The following is a 17,070-nucleotide window of genomic DNA, read 5'->3' on the forward strand; positions in this document are numbered from 1 at the left end:
CTCTCGATTCACACCTGCAGGTGGTTCTTTTTATTTTTGCACATCTTGCTGCCGTCTGTACTAAAGCATCAGACCGAGTCTTCAAAGACAATCAGGAGCACACCCCAATGGGCAACTTTTCTTCTCCACTAATACTCTGTTCCTCTTCACTTGTTTTTCTGCGCCTTCCTCCCGAATACTCCTCTATTTTTCTTCTCGTCTAAAATCCTCCTCGCGCTCGTCTGCCTATTGTCCATGGTTATGAGTGTCTTCAGTGCTGGGTATATCCCACTCGACTCGATTGATCGCTGGCATCGGATGTCTCCTCCTTCCAGTCCATCCATACTGCTCATTGAAGTCGCAGAGCACCGTTTTTCCTGTTCGTCCCCTCTCTCCCAAATTAGCGTAATTCCTCTTCTTTTTCTGTCACATACGCCTCTTTTTTCCCTCCCTCTTTAGCTTTTCAAAAATCCTTTTCTTTTTTTTAGTCTCCTCCTTTCCTTTCCATTGAAAAAGCTCATCTCCCTTCCTTCCGTCCAGCGCAGAGTAAGCTACTTTTGCCTATTCCAAGACAGCCCAATATAGGCATAGCTCAATGGAGCAAATTTAATAAGACTCCTGAATTCCTCATACCGCCTGCCATGGAATAAGATCCTTATCATCCACAACAACACAATCGGTTTTTGTTACAATGCAACACCAAAAGGTCACCATGAAAACACTGAATAGAATAACCACCATCTGAAATTGACACAATGTGTTCCTTAAATCCCGTCCCGCCGGCTTAGAGTACATATGTCCAACCACCACCCGCACATCAAAGGAAACACTCCAAGTTCAATTAGCAACAGGAAAGCAACTTTGAACAATGTCATCAAGTAATTCAGCCCTGCCACAACATGTCTTGCCACAGATGGAGCAGCCTCAGTCATTGAGCTCAAACCATGAATCCGTCCTACTGTCAATGGCTCCCCTCTGCTGAGTCTACGAGCAATAGTGCTGATGGATTTTGGCAAGCAATGGTTCCAGACCTTTTTGCAGCAACATGTATCAACATAGGCTGAAAGCATCTCATCATGTTCACCACTATGCCTCTAACTCCTCCTCACTATACTCATGTGCAGAAAATAAATGTAATCACAACAACTAAGTATGCACAAAGTATCAAATCGCACACACAACTTTCGGGTGGTTTTCACACCTCGAATGCGCAGCAATATGACACCGCCTTCGATATCGAATATTTTTCCCCTAAATTCTGGATTTTTTGAAAAATTTTAGGCACATCTCGGGCTCAAAACTCCGCTCTCATTGGCGACCATGGGATAGGGAGACTCAGCCCGTCGAATCCCACAACGGATCTGTACGAAACAACCAAAGGAAGCATCAAGTTGATACAAAATAGATACATATTAAAACACAGCACAATGGTCACTCTACCCCTGACAAAACCAAGGCATGAAATCCACAAGGAGTAGGCCTAGCATAATCTGATCGAACGCCTGAAGCTAGTCAGTAACCGACTGCTCCAACACGGCCAAACTAAAAAGAACTATCAAAGAGGTTGCCCTACGTGGTAGTCTGAGCTACCTACCTAACTAAGGACAACACACCCCAAAAGCTCCTACTAGGTGAGGACTTCTATAGCTTGGTCAAGAAGTATTTTCTTTTAGCAAATTTCTTCTTTTAGGTTTCTATTTTTCCATACTCGAGCGTGTAAAAAGGAGGGAGCTGAGCGTAGTGACCCAAGGAGAACAGGGCATCGGCCTCGGGTCCTGTCTCGGTACCCAAGAACCTACCAAGCCCTCGCGAGGCGACACTTAATCCTTTTCGAATGCTCACTTTTATTTTCGCTCCAACCTTCCTTACTTTCTTCTTTTCTAGCGAGATGCCACCCCTGGGAAGACAAGGCATCGGCCCCGGGTCTGACTCGTCCCCAGGAACCTCCCAGGCCTTCTCAAGGCGATGAGCAACTGCTTATAAATTTTCCTTTTGTTATTCTTCTATAGGGGTTAGAACCCCTTCTTACACACCTTTGAATATATTTTTTCCTTTGAGATATTCAGGGTTTCTTCCTCTCTATCATCATCATTTTTTCCTCTAGCTGGCTTCTCTAACTGCCTCACAACTAACAAGAATTCCTAGAACAGCTGCCTAGTAGGCTAGCAGAATAGGGTCACTAGGACTACTTTCTAAAATAGATCTATCGATACCTGGCAATGTCTCCAAGAAAAGAAAATCCCCTACAAGTACACATACACATATAGAATAAAAAAATGGTACTCGTCAAGGAGAGATATCACCTGGATAGGGCCACGAGAAGCCTCGGCGCAACATAGGCTCCTTCCAAGCTCTTCTTTAAACTTGTCTAGCACATGACTAAAACAAGAAACCATTAACCGCACCCGTACTAAACAGACAATTGGCCCTCTTGGCCTAATGAAATAAAGCATTTCACTACAAAAACTAATCGGATCTCTTGGCCTAACGAGATAAAACATTGAAAACCTCGCAAAATTGGCCCTCTTGGCCTAACAAGATCAAACAGAATAGCACCTACACATCCCTTCCTGAAATAGTATAGATATATAATAATATGCTCCTTTCCAAGGAGGAAAAATAGGGCTCGCAGCCCTAAACTAAATGCATAAGATTATGACCCATCCCTCCTGCATATATAGCAAGAGGCGTATGCATAACATGTTGTCTAATTAGCCTATGGGTCCAGGATAACAACGGTAGATGGGTCTCGGCTACTCTCTGCATCACCCAAATCAACCATCGCCTGCCATATATTGCATGCTCTGATAACATTCCCCACAAATGACCGGGTCTTGTCTCATTATTCATAGCAATATCTAAACTAGGACCACAGTTGAAGAAAAGGTCTTCTTCATAAGCAAGGTTTGCTAGTGAATCTGCAAACTGATTCCAATAACGTGGAATCAGCTGAAGAGACACTCTCTCAAACTCCTCAAGTAGGGTCATGGCAGTTCGATGCTACATACAAAGGATGGGATTCTGCACTATGTATGTCCCATCTAGCTGATTCAAGATCAACTGGGAATCCCCTTTTACTAACAACAGCTGAATACCACCTTGCTTGGCAATATGCAGTCCCATAATCAAGGCTTTATACTCCTCCATGTTGTTAGTGAATCCTACCCCGAGATAAGCAGCTAACTTCATCGTAACTCTACGTCGAGGATCTCAGATTACTACTCCAACACTCCCTTTTTTATTAGGGCCCCTGGACGCTCTGTCAAAATATAATGTGTACGTCCATAATGGGTTTACACAACCTGCCATCACGAACTCCTCTATTCGTAATTATGATATATCAAAATTTAGCATGTTTAGAGGATGAGCTGACGGCTCCATCCCACCTTCTTCATTAAACTCAACAGGGATACTTGTCAACATTCGTAAGCTGTGATGGCAGAAGGCTTTGATCTCCCACACAAAGGTTTCGTCTTCTTGCTCAATCACTTTGTATCCTTTGCTCCACCATATAAGTTTCCCCTGATGGTATCTCTACTTCAGATATGGGTGCTCCAAATAAGGAATTAACCGCCCCATCAACCAGCTTTAAGCTCTTTTGCAGGTCTCAGATCAGCCCCAGCATGGACCTGCAATGCATTTCTCCGTGTTAACATACTTAGATATAATAAGGTTTAATCTTATTAAGATTAACCTTATTTTTAAATTCTACTCTTGCAGATCAGCTAGTAGAGCCGTAGACCTATTTTTTCCTATCCTGACAATCTTGTAGGGGCCATCCCATCTAGGTTCCAGATTCCTTGGAAACAGCTCCCTATGCACATCGTAGTACAGAACTAATTGCCCTTTTTTAAAGGTATACTTCTTTGCTTTAAGGTCGTGCAACTGCTTCATCCGACGTTTAGCTACCTCCTGGTGTAATAAGCTCTGCAATTTCAATTCATCCAGGTGGGTTGTGGTCGTGAAACGTTCAAAGAGTGCATCCTCGTCTCCCGATGAGTGGTTAATTGCAAACCGTATGGTTGGCAACTCGATTTCGAGGGGTAACACACACTCTTCCCCATAAACTAATTTAAATGGAGTATGGCTGGTAGCTCGCTTGAACGTTGTATTGTACGCCCATACTGCCACATACAACTTCCTGTCCCAGTCTTGTTTCTTCTCCGAGACTATTTTAGACAAGATACCCACAAGTTACTTATTAGTACTTTCAACTTGCCCGTTGCCTTGCGGATTATAGGGGGTCATTTTGTTGTGCTTGATTTGCCAAGCTTCAATCAGGCTTTTGATCACTTTATTCAAAAAGTGGGTTCCACAGTTTGACACTAGTTCCTTCGGTGGACTGAAATGGTAGATAATCTGCTCTAAAAGGAAACTTGTAGTCTCTTTTGCATTGTCCTGCCTCGTCACCCGCGCTTTTGACCATTTTGTGAAATAATCAATTGCTACTATAATGTACCTTTTCTAAGTAGTAGACGACGGGGTGATAGGACCCATAAAGTCAATGCCCCACTTCTCAAACGGAAGGATAGCCATAATAGGCGTAAGTGGGCGTTTCCTATTCTCTCTGCTATCATGTCTTTGACAGGTATCACATCTCTTAACGTACTCAAAGGAATCTTGGAAGATAGACGGCCACCAATATCCAGCTCTTAAAGCTTTCTGTGCCATCAACCGTCCAACAAAGTTCCCTCCACAAGCAGAGTCATGGCACTCTTCCAAGATGAAAGGAACCTCGTCAAGCATCACATATCGGTGGTAGATATCATCAACACCCTGCCGATATAGTGTTCCTGCGATCAAGGAAAACTTCAAAGCCTATTGTCTAATTTTCCTCTTTTCTGATTTTGATAAACCAGCTCCAGTCTCTCCTGTTGATAGATAATGCGTGATAGCAGCATACCAAGATGGGATAGAAGTTGTGTCAATTTTAAACATTTCTTCAATATCACTTTCTTCAGCCAAAGTCTCTTTCAGCTCCCCGAAATCCACAAGGCATTCCACAATACCCTGCAACCTCGGTGGCTTACTCTTAATCTCATAATCGAACTCCTGCAAAGTGATTAACCACTTTGCCAGACGATCAGGTGGTTGCAGCTTGTTCATAAGCAATCTAAGCCCTTCTGCCTTCGTATAGAAAACTACCTTCTCATAGGGGATGTAGTGCCTGAATTTTTTCGTCACAAAGACCATCGCAAGGTACAACTTCTCCATGTAGGTGTAGTTAATTTTTGATATGCCCAATTTTCAACTAGCAAAAGCTATCAGATGATACCATTTTCCTCCCAGATTTGGGCTAAACAACAGCTGATACTATGCATGGTGGTTGTTGAAAATATGTAAAATACCTCGCCTCTTTTAGGCGCTTTTAAAACTGGTGCTTTTACTATCTCTTGTTTCATATCCTCGAAAGATACATTACAAGCATCGCTCCATACAAATAGACAGCTAAAGGATAATAAGTTCATTAGTGGCAATGTCCTTTCTGCCAAGGCATTTATAAACCTCCGATAGTATCCTACCGATGACAGAAAGCTATGTACCTCTTTTGGAGTGCGTGGTGGAGTCATAGCGACTATAACCTTGATCTTTTCAAGGTCAGTTGTGATCCCTACTGAACTGACCACATGGCCTAGCAATAGCCCATAAGGCACTCCAAATACACACTTTCGTGGATTAAGAGCGATACAAAATTGTCTGCAGCGCTCAAAACATCTTCTTAAGATAATCAACATCCTTTCCCTTATAGCGGTTGCCCCTAGGTCATTGATAAAAACTTTCAACTCATCTGGGAAGATATCACCAAAGGTCTTGTCTGCTATTCGTTGCCATGATCCAGGTGCATTGCACAAACCAAAGGCCATCACATGGTATGCAAAAGTACCAAAGATAGTAATGAAAGTTGATTTCAACTTGTCCTCTTCTGCAATTTCCATCTGGTTGTATCCTGCAAAGCAATCCATAAACGAATATATTTCCCTACCCGCTAATTGATCCAAAATCTGGTCAATAAATGGCAACGGGTAGTAATCCTTAACCGTCTGCTTATTCAGCTCTCTAAAATCTACACATAGTCAGATCTGGTTGTTTTTCTTCTTCCTGATAACAACTGGTGAACACCGTTTTGTGTGCTGTACAGGGAAGATTAAACTAGCTTTCCGTAACTTCTGTAACTCCTCAAATAGCCCATCCCTCAATTCAAAAGGCATACGCCTTACTTTCTGATGCATAGGATGATTGCCTTCTTTTACAGGAATAGTATGAATAGCCAGGCTGGGAGGAATGCCTCTCAGCTCGTCATAACTCCAAGCAAAGATGTCACGGAATTCTTGAATCAAGGACACATAGTTCTCCCTTTTTGCTGAACTGAGCATGGAACGTAATTTAATTGGTCGCGAATCATTCGGCGTGCCAAGGTCCAACTCAATCACATCCGTGTCTCTGATCCTATCTTGCGGCTCTATCGGCTTATTTAGAGTTATCTGATAAATATCCTTTGTAGTGGACCCCTCTTTAGATTCATCGCTGGATGATGTCTCACTACTAGATGGATCATCTGCTATCTCTAATTTAGTGGAGGATAAAGGAGCTCTCTCACTTTGAGGAGACTCAGGGTAAGCATCGACTATTACTCGATTAGCACCTCTACCTAGAACCACTCGATCGGCGGGTATATCGACTTAACAGTTTGTTCGTAAGATCCAAGTCCTGCCTAGCAAGACTCAATAGCTCGGACGTCCTGCAAATCTTATCACCCTAAAGTCCAAGAAGCATTCTACACTTGCAACTGTAACATGGACTTTAGAAATGCAACCTTTTGGTTGCCTTAGACTATCATCAGTCATTCTAAGAAGGGTGGAGCCATCTTTTTGGATGCCTAGACCCAACCTCTCCAACAACTCTGAACTCATGATATTGACGGAGGACCCAATGTCTACAATAGCATGCTCCACTAGTATTTCATCCACGTATGCTGGAACCCTACGGCAATTCTTTTCAGCATGATCAAACCAATCTTCCCCTACTCGTGCTATGCCCAAAGGTTCTACAATATACCCAATACGCAGGATCTTCTTGAATTCCTTGCGTACTCTTGGAGATAATTTAATCAACTGTAAGAGGTTTACATCTGGTTTGACTTCGCAAAGAGAACTTGCTAAATCAAAATCATGATAGGTAGCCAAAGCTCTCTTTTCTCACAAAACCATTCTCTCTTTTGGTCTCGAGATAGGCTTTGGTGCTTCTCTTTTAGCTCTTGCCTTCTTTCTTGGCACTTCCTCATCCTTCTTAGGATCAACTTTTTTGTCAACAAGCCTTAGAGGTCCACCTTCCATGCCAGGATTTAGGACTTGTGTCCCCTTATCCCCTTGCTTAGGGTTTTCCTCGACCGGTTTTGCATTATCTTTATCACCCTGATGGAGATGAAGTAGACGCAGCTGGAGATGTAGAAGAGGCTGAAATAGAGGCTGAAGTATCTCCCATCCTGAAATTTCTGCGACTCTTTCACGTCGGGTTCACCAAAGATATCGAAGGGTTTTCGAAAGCAAAGTCGCGACCACAGAGGTTCTTGAGAAATTCCAAGATAGAAGAATCAATCAAACAAGATCAGGCTATGCAGAACAACCTGTCCGTTCTCTAGGTTCCCACATCTTGAATCATGAAATGATGGTGAGGTTAGCTACTACTGCTAGAGGTCTGTATGTGGCTTTAGGAAAGGCTATGGCTATTCCCTCACGACGTCGAAATGATGTTGTCACTGTGAGTTCAGTGGCAAAAGCTATTGCCTCTTCTCTTTCAATCCTCTTTCTTAACAACTTGCAACATGATGGTTGTGTTGGGTACTATTCCCATTCCCAAAGACTCAGAAAATTTTGTTTTGGCTCTTCAAGCACAAGGTTTAGAAGTGGTACTCCCTGTGTGGAATCATCCTATGTTTCCTCAGTGCAATCCGAATCTAATCGAGTCGCTTTGCTTTATTCTAAGACACATATTTTCTGGTATAAGAAACACAAAAAGGGCAGAGATTTCATGAAGTGGGAACTATTGGAAACAGATTCAACTTCTGGAGAGAAAATTTCAACATCCCATCCTGAAGGGAGCTCTCTGAATTCCTGGTCAGCAAATTCATTGTAAACTGTGGGCTCATGAAGTTCTGTGAAGAATTCCTCTAGATCTCATCTAATAAGTTATAGTCTCCTTCCTCCCTGAATAAGCCTATTTTTCTTATTACTAATTAATCTATCCGAACAGTCAAGAGTTTCCAGCAGGATTTAGCTTGTGCATACTCTGTCCCATCACCAATTCTCCACTGAATTGATTTATCAATGTTTGAAGCTATGGATTTGCTGTTAGACAGTAAGGGCTTTATCTTCCAGAAAATCCTTCCCGACTTCAACCATGACAAGGGAATTCAGTTCGAAAAGGAAAGAAAAATAGAAATAATCCTCTCTGACTTCATCCGTCACCAGAGAAAAGACAAAATAGAGGTCAGAAAGGAATCAGGAATTCCCATTATCGTTGTGGTTCCACCCATTTGTGCATTCACAAGTAGCATCAGGTAATTGGATCCCAGTCAGCGCCTTTGAGTATATCAGAACCGGAGCAACAATTTCTTGTTCCTGAAAGGCACAAGCCAAGAATCGGAGCAAAATCCTAAGAACCTTTCTGCTATCTGGATGACTATATACAATCAATTAACGTTGACAATGATGACCTTCGGAGTAGGAGGAGGGATCTTTGGAATAGTCATAGTGAGAACACCATCTTGACAGGCAGCGTTGATCTTCTCGACGTCCGCGTTGCTTGGAAGACTAAACTTCCTCCTTCTTCGTTCCTTCCTTCCAATTGACGACTTCTTCTTCCGTTTTTCCCCAGAGCAGGCGACGATTCCTCCTTTCTTCCTTGAAGATAAGCATCATGAATTGAGGTACTGAAACCTCGTTGGGCCAACGAAAGCAGAATTGCTAACGAACAAGGAAGCAGAAAAAAAATGTGTGTGTGTGTGTATCGCGTTTTCCTGTCTGTCACGCACTCTCGTCACAAATTAGCTTTTCTTCCCCCAGTGGAGCAGCAGAGTCCAGGATTCCCCCCAGATTGAAAAAGCTCTCTTCTTTTTCCCAGTTTTGAACAGAGCTAATTGAAATTTCTCCTGATTTATTACACCCTCATCATCTCCAGCACTGCTAATCTTTTTAAACAACTCATATAATGCCTCCCTCTCACTAACACTGACCGATCTGCAAACCAGCTCTCCTTTTCCCCCCTCGTAGATCCCGGAATGCCTGTTTCTCTGCGTTTCCTTCCCTTCTCCCCAATTAGCATTGCCTTCCTTCCTTTTCGTCCCACACGCCTGCTTTTTTTTGAATCTGCTTTTTCCCTCCCTTGTTTTTAGCCACCCTTTTCTTTCCCTTTCGACAGGATTAGTGGCCCTTTTGTTTAGCTCCTATGCTAGCACAAGCTTTCAAGATGCTAACAAAGGTGACACCGTCCGGAGAGACACCCTCCAGTTGCATTCGCTCAAAACATTTAAGTGCTTGGCTACCATGTCCATATTGGCTATAGCCTGCAATTAATACACTCCACAACACTACATTACGAAGTGGAAGCTTGTCAAACACATCTTGTGCTCTTACAAGCAAGCCACATTTGACATATACATCAACCAATGCCGTGCCAACAGCCACATCTTTTTCTAGCAACCCCTTCATAGCAATCTCAGTATGAATTTCCCCAACCTTTTCTGTGGCTCCTATGCTGCCACAAGCTTTCAAAATGCAATGAAAGGTTACTGCATTTGGAGATACCCCATCAAGTTTCATCCACTCAAAATGCTTCAGTGCTTCTTCACCATGCCCGTGTTGTGTATAACCTTCAATTAGTGCATTCCAAGAGACCACATTCCGGAAACGAAGCTTGTCAAACACATATTGTGCTTTTACAAGCAAGCCACATTTGCCATACATATCCACCAATGTACTTCGACTTGCATCTCTTGGAATTAGTTTAGTACTTCCTCACAAAGCCCATAATCGACATATCTTGAAATAAGTGTAGCCCATGAGATTGCATCTCAAGTTACCAGTCTACCAAAACTCCCTGTTTTTCTCCGTCTTCAGCATAGAATGAAAGAGCAAACATAACAACTAAGTATGTACAAAGTATCAAATCACACACACAACTTTTGGGTGGTTTTCACACCTCGAATGTGCAGCAATACGACACCGTGCCTCTCTATATATCGAGTCTCAAGGCTGATCGGATCGCGATTTATAATGGAGTGCTGTAAAGAAAACAAAATGCTAATGGTTAGAAACATGATTGTCAGTACAAAGAATATTTCAAAAAAACAAACAAGCAAAACAAAAGAAAAACTTACAAAGTCCTCCAAATATGTCCTGTGTGGCCGCCACTCCCAAGATGAATGGACCACTCCGGTCTCGAGTCGTGCCCTCGCCGCCTCGTGCTGCTGACTCCAATGTCCTGGAGAATTTGTAGCCTCCTCCCTCAGTCGGCGCTAGTCGTCTGCATCTAACCACTCGGGCTTTGCAGCCCCACTCTTAATTGCCTTGCGTGCGTCGGATAGTCTATGTGACATGTATGCACGCATGCAATCCATCATCTAGCTTGTAGAGAATCTATCTACTGCGGCTGGCAGCGGAAACTCCTTGTGCAAGGATGCTACTATATAGTCCTTGCTCCCCTCCGGTATGTTCTTCCAATGATCCAAGACGTTGTGTCGAAAAACTTGTTGGCACAACTCTCTCATGCGAGCCATCACCCTCCTCCCCTCATCATTCATGATGATGGCTCTTGACCTACTATCGGCTAGATATCCATAACCCCTAGGAGTCTGCCTAAGATGGGTCCTCTCCCATCTATGTCCACGCTCTTGGGCATATCCATGAGACCCCTCTACATCCGGTGTACCGACGGGGGTAATCTCTCTCGGAGTGGCACCCAAAGGGGTGCCACCTACTGACGGCTGTTCAAAAGCCGGAGTAACTGGAGTAGACGTCCCCACACGTGTGACAAATCTTGGAGGTGACACAACTCCAACTGAACGACGAGACGGAGACACCACATCCATGTCTCCATAGCAGCATCCCCCTGAACCCAATGCACTCCCTCCCTCTAGCCCAAGTCATGAGCGTCGAGATCGTCTGCTCGAAGCCGAAGCATTCGATCGCGCTGAAGCAGATCTAGCAGAGCGCCCTAACGAAGAACGAGACAGCTCCTGGTTTGCCATCTCTCTGAATCTCGCGAGCTGGTCTGGAGACATGCGTGCGAAGATGTCCTGCAACTCCTCATCGCTCATCCCTCGACTCATCCTGAAAATGTCACCTGCACAGATAAAAAATGATATTAGAATAATCAATTTAAATCATACAAAGCACAGTAATATAAATTATTTTAAAAAAATCTCACTTAAAATGCATATCTTATGTACCTTTATAAGAGATTGGTCAATGAATTGAGTAAGTAGATGCTCCAAGTATGAAGTATCCTATGGTCCCATGTCAATCTCCTGACACAACTCCGCATACACTGGAAGGTCGATAGACATGTCACCACAAAAGAATGAGTCCGCCTTGTTCTCGAAAAATTCTTGGACTCTTGTATTTCCATCATTGTTAGCCGATGCTAGCTCCAAGCTTTCAACAGCCTCCACCCCTTGCAATATCGATCCCTCTATTTGCATATTATCTTCATTTACGGAACATCGCTTTGATCATATACTCTCGCACTTCGGGGAGTTGAAGGTATAACATACCACCATCGAGGTTGTCGGGGGTTTGGATAGAAGATTACCTGTTCACAAACACGTACAAGATAGTTCAAACCATTGTGACATAAACCATGTCGTAATACAATTAGCAAGCAAATGACTCCATGCACCTGTTCACACTGGGCCGGCAACACAAAGGTGTCGCACAAATCTGTCCATTTTTTTCTGAATCTATTTCAAGAAATCCAGATGAACCTCGTTGAACTGTTGCTCCAGCTCCTCCAAGTACCACTTTGAACCACTGCACAAACATCGAATAGTATCATGGAGAAGCTACGGTAATCCACCGTAATAATACTTTGCAAGTTCCCAAAATACTCCATCTCATCCACAACCATGTTTGGATCCGTTGCTCGTCGCCGGTTCTCTTGCTCGAACCTTGCCATGATACCATAGTCCATTGTGGAGCGCATTTTGTCAATATGCTCCACACAAAAATGCCGTCCGTGCGACCACGCTGTACTATATATTTTGTACTGTACATTGAAACACTCAAATTAGATGTCACATATAAAATTTAGATACGACAGATTCTAAATCCCTCATCACCTTTGGACTACATCCCCTCAAGAATTCCCACTCCTCCATTGAGACCTCTGTCCCTTCGCGAGATGCTGCGGTCAAGACTCCATGTAAACATCACGTTGACATAAACCGTGGCATCTCCTCCATGCCTTCAGGATATCGAATCGGTTGATGACGCGTACTACGTCGGAATTCAGCTCGCGCTTCCTCTCAATCTTGCCTTGCAATCTGGTACTTGGCGAGCCACGTCTCCATGGAGGCATGGTGCAACATACAAAAGCGATTCACCTTCTCTTCCATTGAGGCATCCATTCTTTTTTCTACCCCATTTCCAACCACCACATCTCCAGTCAGTCTATCATCTTCCTTCAGCGACCATAGCATTTCATTGTCTGGTTCCACCGTTGGTAGCCATTGTGAAATATGCACTAACGCCTCTGACACCAACCAACCTTCGGCCATGCTACCTTCTGGCCGAGCTCATTGTCACACAAAGCCTTTCAAGGTTTTCATGAAGCACTCCAGGAAGAACATCCATCGTGTATGGAAAGGTCCATCAATCTCCACTTCGTCCACAAGATGCACAAGAAGGTGGATTTGTATCATGAGCATGCTAGTGGGTAGGTATTTCTCAAAGAGACAGACTGTCTCCACTACTCCCCGCCTTGCGGATTCAATAGAGGACGTCTTAATCTCTTTCTGTGAGATCCATTGCACCAAAGTCGACAACTTGTAAATGGCCCCGTGAATTTCTGGAGTAAGGCATCCTGCGATCGCGATCGATAGTACTAAATGCCACAAATGAGAGAGCATTATGAATAATGACCACATTCCAAATAGCAAAATACCCACGCTAATTACAATCCATTCATAGCACAAACCTGACATATCTTATGTCAATCATGGGATTTTAGCCCCAACAATTGGTCGTCTTTCGAAAATGCGGACCTGAGAGAACGCAAAAGTGACGCCGCTACTCACCGTCGCTACTCACTGTCGCTATAAGATTAAATCCTTGTAGTGAGAGAGAGAAAGAGAGAGGGGGAAAGAGACCCTCTGAAGGAGTTCCTCCTCTTCCCCTCCTTAGAGGGTGGCCACATGTTGTTGGAGGGGTTTTTGTCGAAAGGTCATATCTACCAGGGATCAAAGAGATAGAAGGAAGTAGAGATAGGAGATGGAAGAGAAGAAAAAGAATAGACAAGAGGTAAACATGACAAAGACAAAGCACAATGAATTGAATCAATATGTATTGATGGCAGAACCTGAAATCTTCTATCTAGCACTACTCAAAAGAAATCTCCAGGCATTTGATTTCCTGGAGCTCCTTCGTAGAACAAAAGAATGCATCTAAATAACAGCTCCTTCTTTGTTGCTCGAAACCCAAATTTGATGGCTCCGTTGACTTCCAAAGGGGGGTTAAACTCCAAGACAATTGCTCACGAATCTCCATGATCACTCCTTCCTCTTCCAGTTTCGAGTGTAGTTTTCAGCTTGTCTCAACAACGATCGTGATGTGTGCGATTTTTCCCAGCTTTCTTTTTTATGAAAAATCCAATAACTAGCTGAAAAAACAACTTGGTTTTTGCATGCCATCCTAACTTACAAGCTTTTCTAAAATTTTTGGATTTTTAAAATAAATAAAATAAAAAAAGCTAAAATTATCTAAAAATCTAGTATTTTTGGACCATTCATACCACTTACACTAGTACTAATGACTCAGATCACATTGACTCTCTTCATCAATAAGAAAGTTGGATGATGATGCATTCCAGAGTTTTTCACACCATGTCTGCATAGTGGCACAACATCCACCCCCTCTGAATTTGTACATCCTCTAGTATGTGCAAAAATCCTAGTTATCACTAGATTTTGAGTCCTCATTCTCTGCAACCATATCCTTTGCTTCTTCATCTTCCATATCTTCCTAGCTACCCCCTGTATCATGGCCACTATTTTCTTCCAATTTTGGCAACTCATAGTTATTAGATTCCCACCTCTTGAATAATTTGATTCTTTTCCTTGCTATCAGAAGTTTTATGGTTGTCCCATCCAGTTCATTTAATGCATAAGTAGCATTATCAAATGCTTGTCTTACACATAGGGTCCAAACTATCTTTTGGAAACTTTACACATGGCACTATGCTGGTTGTCTAAACTGCTATCATAAACCAATACCGAATCCCCATCTTGTATGGTTCTTGGTCTCATCCTATATCTTTTGTCAAACCGTTTCTTGTTTTGTATCCTTGCTGCCCTTAATTTTGCAACTGCTGCCTCTATGTCTTCTGACTTTCTTTCCAACGGTCTAATGCGCAAGGCCAACAACTCCTCTTGATTCAACTCCTCCACCCAAGGTAGCATGCTCCATGTGACAGTCATCTCTTCTATCGGCATGATAGGTTTTTGACCATGCATCAATTCTGCAGGCATATATCCTGTAACAACACTATGAGTTATTCTATTAGCCCACAAGGCACAAGGGAGCAATCATGGCCACTCTTTTACCTTCTCTCCACATGCTTTTGCCAATGTCTTCACAATAAGTGGATGACCTCTTTCACTTTTTCCATTTCCTTCAAGGTTATAGGCTGAAGTTAAAGCAAGCTTTATCCCCAACCATGAAAAGAAATCATGAGCTTCATCTGCAACCACTTCACCCCTATCTGCAGTAATTTATCCCACACAATCATACTGAAAAAAGATCTCTTCTAAGAGAACAGTACACATGGCATTTGTTTTCTTAGTACGTAGAGCTCTCCCTTCCACTTGATTAGTCAAGTCTTCATGGGCAAGTACAAGATACCTCATTTTTCAAAGACCTGTAGGAATCGTGACTAAATCCACCATCCACTTAAAATGAAGAGACAATGGATATGTGGGATGCAATCCATCGTGATGTCTCACAGATGAATATATTTGACATGTCGTGCATGTTTCCACAAAGTGAGCAACATCCTTATACATACCTTGCCACCAATATCTTTCTTTGATCTTTGCAAAAGTACCCCAAACACCTCTATGACCAGCCCATAAGCTTTCATGAAATTATTGCATAATATTTACTTGTGAAGCTCTGCCACCCAAAACTCGCAATGGCATCCCTTGTTTCTTTTTAGCATGTTTCCATAAGTATCCACCTTTCAAGAAAAACCCATAGGCTTTCCTCTTGATCTTCTTAAACTCCTCATCTCACCATTCATCTCTCTTTATTAATGTGCTGAGGTATTGACCAATTCTCAGCCACTCTCCTGCATATTCATCTTCCAGAAACACTTGTACACAAGATACAAAACATCTAAAGTGTCTTCTCTTTGTTGTCCAAGCTTCTGTTAATGCTGTAGCAACACCTTGCATTGCTAAATTCACTCTTACAACATCATTTTTAGCTGCAAGAAAGTCATCTTCTTCCTCCTCATCCATCATCCCATCTCCATTCTCATAGCGTGTCCAAGATAACATGTCTGCCACTAGGTTATCTCTTCTTATAATATGAAAAAATTCAGGGTTCAAAGAATTGATGTATGCAATCCACCGGAGCATAGCAATGTCCGAGGTATCACAACTAGTAATCATAACTAATACCATCAAACAATCAATTTCAATGACTACATGAGCACCCATAAAATACTCGTTATCGCATTTAAGGGCTGTCACAATTCCCCATAATTCTCTTTTTACCTGTGGATACCTTCTATATTGTTCAGTCAATACTTTAGCACCAAAGCTTATTGCATATCTTTTCCCTTCCTCATCATCTTGCTCAACGACCCATCCAAACCTGATTGGGCTTGTATCAATAGTAATAATGATAGGTTTTCTATGTGAATTGTCAACCTTTCTCATTTTAAGAGCTACTTCAATTTCTTCATTGCTTTCTGATGCTTTCTTTCCCAATGAAATCTCTGATCTTTTCTCAAAAGCTGATATAAAACATCAGCTACATGTGCAAAGTGAGGAATCCATATCAAATAGAACACACATACTCCCAAGAATCTATGCACCTCTGATACATTTGTGCATACTTCCATAGGGCCCACACATATGTTCAACAATCAAAACCTCTTCAACTCCAAAGAAAGAATTTTGTCTAGAAAGAGTTAAATGCATCTCTTCTAGATGCATCAAAATCCTCTCACAATCCACAATATGGTCTGCAACAAACTATCTACACCCATGAGCATCCATCTCTTCATTCTTTTCATCCACTCCACACCCTTTGATTGGAATATCATCCAAGAAAGGCATTGTCAATTGTGGTATAAAATCCCCGAGTACCCTATTAATAGAATTTGTCATGTGTGCCACTGAGTTTGTTGCACCCCCTGCGGGAGAGTACACATCTGTACTAACCCCAAGGGAGTCTCTTCATGGTTGTGATATCCTTGCTTTCAATTGCAAGCTAAAACTGATCATACCCCGAGTAAAGATCATCCAAAGAATAAATTGCTCTGCTTGAAAAATCCTCTGAAAATTCATCAACCATATGACTTGCACCCACATTTCTTATGGTCACTTTATTGACCGGTTGCATGTCTTGAATAAATCTCAAAGCCCCATTCTTTTTAGGCATAGTAAACCAACGATTTGAGTACGGGGTTGAAGAGGGCTCCAAGATCTTCATACGAATCTTTTCATTTAAAAAATCCATCAGCTTTGGCAAGTAAGCTTTAGACATTGGAATAGGCCTCAAGTTCCATGGTACATGTGGTAGAGTAAATATTACCATAGGAGTGATGGGACCTGAAATGGGCCGGCACTGGCTATAGCACTAGCCAGACCTC

General features: G+C 42.5%; 1 pseudogene; it reads right to left on the reverse strand.

The window, feature by feature from the left end:
• Positions 1 to 9,398: 9,398 nt before the first annotated feature.
• Positions 9,399 to 9,941, reverse strand: LOC148037643 (putative pentatricopeptide repeat-containing protein At3g28640 pseudogene; annotated as a pseudogene).
• Between the last annotated feature and the right edge of the window lie 7,129 nt (positions 9,942 to 17,070).

This window comes from Lygodium microphyllum, chromosome 4, assembly GCF_053477565.2.
Source record: "Lygodium microphyllum isolate KBCC chromosome 4, Lygodium_microphyllum_v1.1.10, whole genome shotgun sequence".
NCBI lineage: Eukaryota > Viridiplantae > Streptophyta > Polypodiopsida > Schizaeales > Lygodiaceae > Lygodium > Lygodium microphyllum.